Source organism: Durio zibethinus, chromosome 3 (assembly GCF_047325235.1).
Source record: "Durio zibethinus cultivar Kanyao isolate XHJ-2024 chromosome 3, ASM4732523v1, whole genome shotgun sequence".
NCBI lineage: Eukaryota > Viridiplantae > Streptophyta > Magnoliopsida > Malvales > Malvaceae > Durio > Durio zibethinus.
Window position 1 is genome coordinate 3,321,203 of NC_143164.1, and position 4,502 is coordinate 3,325,704.

At 33.1% G+C, this 4,502-nt stretch overlaps 1 pseudogene across 1 annotated transcript; it reads right to left on the bottom strand.

Annotated features, from left to right (window-relative positions):
- Positions 1 to 1,506: 1,506 nt before the first annotated feature.
- On the bottom strand, positions 1,507 to 3,467 carry LOC111305699 (aldehyde oxidase GLOX pseudogene; annotated as a pseudogene). The gene has a single exon (XR_016340774.1). The product of XR_016340774.1 is annotated as an aldehyde oxidase GLOX pseudogene (transcript).
- Between the last annotated feature and the right edge of the window lie 1,035 nt (positions 3,468 to 4,502).

The following is a 4,502-nucleotide window of genomic DNA, read 5'->3' on the forward strand; positions in this document are numbered from 1 at the left end:
TCTGTTTTGGTATTTTTATTTTTTATTTATTTTTTATTTATTTTTGCATGATTAAATTTTAGGAAAAGTAAAAAAAATATAAAACAAAATAAAATTTTTTTTAGAATAAATAATAATTATCCAATGATGAAATTTTTAAAAATTTTAAATGATAAATTTTTATAAAATTCCTATATGAGAAATTTTTTCTAAATTTGTCCTAAATAATGAAATAATTTAAAGAAAGTTTAAATAATAATAATAATTAATATTTATCTTTAATTTAAAAAAATAAAAATTTTTAATTTTGGAATTAAATAAGAATTACCTAATGATGAGATTGTTAGAAATTTTAAATGATAAATTTCTTAATAAATCTCTAGGTGAGAAATTTCTCTAAATTTATCCCAAATTGTGGAATAATTTAGATGAAATTTAAATTAAAATAATTGTATTCTTTTCCAAATAAAAAAATTTCTGATTAAAAATATTTAACAATTATCCAAAGATGAGAATATTAGAAATTTCAAATGATAAATTTTCTAAAAAATCTCTAGGTGAGAATTTTTTTTTAAATTTATTCCAAATAGTAAAAAAATTTAAATGAAACTTAAAAAAAATAATTATCATATTATTTTCTTTTCAAAGATTAAGAAACTAATGAAAATTTTTTTTAAATAGACCAAAATGGTGAAAAATTTAAAAATAAAGTAAAGTAAAAAATAAAAATAAATTTCGATGATGAAATTCTTAGTAATCGCAAATGATTTATTATCTAAAAAACTCTAGGTCAGAAGATATTTTTAATTTTGGTCCAAATGGTGGATAGATAATATATATTTTTAAAAAATAAAATAAAATAAAATAATGGTTAAATCTTTTTCCGACGATGGAACCTTTTCAAGAAAATAAATATACTCTTGAGGTGATGAAGTATTTTTAAAATTTCTATCAAATTGATAGAGAATCTTAAAGTTATTTACAATATTCAACATTAAAATTTAAGATCATTAGAATAAAAACCTTAGGATAATTTAAAATAAAATAGTAACATCCTTTGGATGGGCATGTGAGAGTGCTATAACCTTACTTATATGTAATCGAGTTCTTGAATCATGTTCTAATTAGTATACCAAAATTTATTCTTTTAATAATTTTTAGTCAAGCTTAAGAGTTTTTTAAAAGGATAGATTCATTAGGTGGTCAATCACGCTTAAGTAAAAATTATTAGTGGTGACTTTTCTTATTAAGTTTAGTTATAGATTTACAGATCTATACGTTATGATACTAGTGTTTGTAAAAATCATGCATGCATGTATGTTTAAATTAACTAGTTTAGTTCTACATCACTTGCGCGACTTAGTATAATATGAATTGCGAAAGAATTAACTTGAAATAAGACAAAGTAATTTTCATGTTTCGGATTTGATTGTTTTGTCCTTGTGATAATGTGTTCTGCCATTTACGCACTTACAATTAATCAACAAGTAACTACTAATTAACTTAAAATGCAATGACAATGGAAGATACAAGCAATTAAAACACATCCTCTTTATTGATCGAACTTTGTAGATACTCTTACATGTAGAGGATATTGTTACAAGATGGTATCCTAGTTGTACAAAAGCAATCGGCAGAAATTGCTGAAACATTAAAAAAAAAACTTTCACATCTTGAAGAAGAATAACAAGAAGTAGAGAGTGGGGAAAATCAAATTATCTTTCTGAACATACAAATTAGTACAAACCTTTATTTAAATGAATCTTTTTTCTTTTTCTTCACTGCAATTTGACCCAAATGCCCTGGCTGGGAATGCCTTGATGGACCGCAAATATAAGATAAAACCCTGCTGGCGCAAGATTACCTGAACTTGGCGTCGTGACATCAATGTTATACGTTGATTTCCCCAAAGCCGTTAGCTTGTCATTTCCAAGTACAAGCAGCCTTTGATTCATAGAGAATGAATGTGTATTGAAAGGTGGTGCCACCATTGTTACAGACACCAAGTTTTGAGCTACATTACCCGTAATCACCACTTGAACTGTTAATTTGTTCCCGTATTTAATCCCGGACATTGACTTTGGAGCAACGATTGTCGGTCGTAAGTTATTGTATTTAGCGTCCAAATATGCCGGAGAGAATGCCTCTAAGCTTAGTTCAGTAGGGAAAAGAACCCCTGTAAATTTGTAAAACGCGTGAGGATTGCTTCCACCAACTAAAACTCTGCCATCACGAAGTAATGCTGCTGAGGAGTGGTACATCCGAGGAATTGTTGTGGGGTTTTGTGTCTCGAACCGTGTCCCAATTTTGCTATCAGGCCGGTACAAGACTGGATTTAAAACCGGGTTCCTACCCATTTCCCATCCTGCTGATCCAGAACCTGCCCCGTTGATGAGCAAAACGTTGCCATTTGGAAGCAATAACATGTCTCCCATAACTCTAGCTAGAGGCATAGTCTCCATGACCCACTGTGGGTTGGGGTCGGTTATATTGATCCTGGCGCAAGTGTTCAAGGCTCCAATGAACTTACCTCGTAAGGCTTGGACAAAAGATCCTTTAGGAGCACCTCCACAAACCAAAACTTCAGCTTGAATAGCTGGTGCTTTCAAGTTCTTCAATGGAAGCAAGACAGCTGAGCCAGTGCTTGGATAGCTTCTAGGATCGCCACCTGGAATATTTGGATACGTCTTCACAACTTTATTTTTCACATAGTTAAGCAAAATAGCTCGATTGTTTGCGAAAATAAATAAGTTTCCATCAACATTTAGGAAAACGAAAGGATAGAGATTGTTCTCTACTCCTTTGTCATTGGTTTCCGACAAGAAAGGCAAATTGAACGTGTTGGCTGCAATATTTTTAGGAACAAACTCGTAGTTAAATTGTTTGCGACCACCGACAATAATTTGTCTTCCATCTGGCAAGATATGGTTGGTGGCATACCATCTTTTGACTGCCAATCCATCTGGTAGTTCTTTCCAATCGCAGGTCCCGCATGGGCTAAAAACTCTGACCCTTCTTTCACCGTCATTGAAACCACCGGTTTGGACCAAATTACCATCAGGCGTGATAGCGCCTGAAGAGCACCATACGTTGGTTTGGACCATAAGAGCCCTGAGCTTATTAGTCAAAACATCGTACTCAACTGAATGAGCCGTGCAATCTACTTTGAGAGCTGCGTCACTTGGGACATTGCGGCATTTCCCATTTGGCAGTGGCAGCTTTGATGGGCCAAAATCAGTTCTGTCAAACATAACTACTCGGTCGTTTCTAAGGAGCTGCATGTGCATGGCTGAAATGCCAATGCTTTTTTGTAGAAGTTGCCATCGACCGTCAGCTGCGGAGGTGAGGACGTGGTGAAATGGCTGTAAGGCAAAGAGGACTTGAAAGAGGAGGATTGAGAAAATAAATGATGGGGCTGACATATTTGATTGGGGAGGGCTTTTGCTTTTGTATTTATGGGTGTCCTTTGCTGCAGTAGTACCGTGGGGTGTCCGGTCCTATTTATAAATGCCTCATGAAGGAGAGTATTAATGGGGTTTGAGAATCCCACACGCATGTGTGACACGTGGGAGACTTGTTCTGATTAGTGAAAACGATGGTTTCTGGTTTTAAAATTAGGCAATTTGGAGGCAGGAAGCTGGCCACTTCGATTTTAGATTGTTAGTGAGATTAGAATGTTTCTAAGGTTTGAAATTTGGCTTATTGTTGGTAATATATTAGTTTGAAGTTGGATTACCTATTGTCTTTCTTCATCAGCTAGTTTGGTGGATAATCCAAAGTGCAAACTGAACACATCACCCTGGATTTTTACATTTCTGGTTTCACCCATTGCAGTCTTTAATGTCTGAACTCTGAAGTCTCAAAACTCTGATTTCACAGTGCAAGTTGGTTCACTAAATTAAATGATAGACAACATATATAAGAGCCAAAGAGTTGCATTATTGACAGTTAATTAAGATTGCTAGCTTTGCAATATTTTTAGGAAGTCACCCATGCCAGCATTCATGAATGAGAATAAGAATACAACTCAGATGGGATATTTAGGCATCTTATGGTTTATATTAGAGCCATGATTGATTTAAAATAATAAAAATATCATAACTTTTAAGTTTACACGCGTTGCTTCCTTCCCAAATGGCAAGATTCGTACCATATCTGGAGTTGTAATTTGTTTTTCCCCATTTTTATAAGCCTAGTATAGACAAGGTTAGATTGCTGGTCTGATTGAGTGAAATATATGTTGTGTTCCAATTATTCTGATGCCATGTTTGAAGGTATGATGGAGATATGTTATTTAAAATATGAGTTGCCCTATTAACCATTTCTAATCCACAATGTATTGAATCTACTTGTGAATCATACAGATTGATGGTTTGTTTAACCTAAAAAATATCTGAGATCTGAAATTTTGCATGAAGAAAATAGATCAAAATTCACAAATCATTTAGAGCTAGTTTGGGTTGCATCACATTCAAGTTTTTTTTGCATTGTGTGATACATTTAGATAGTATTTTACAGTGCAG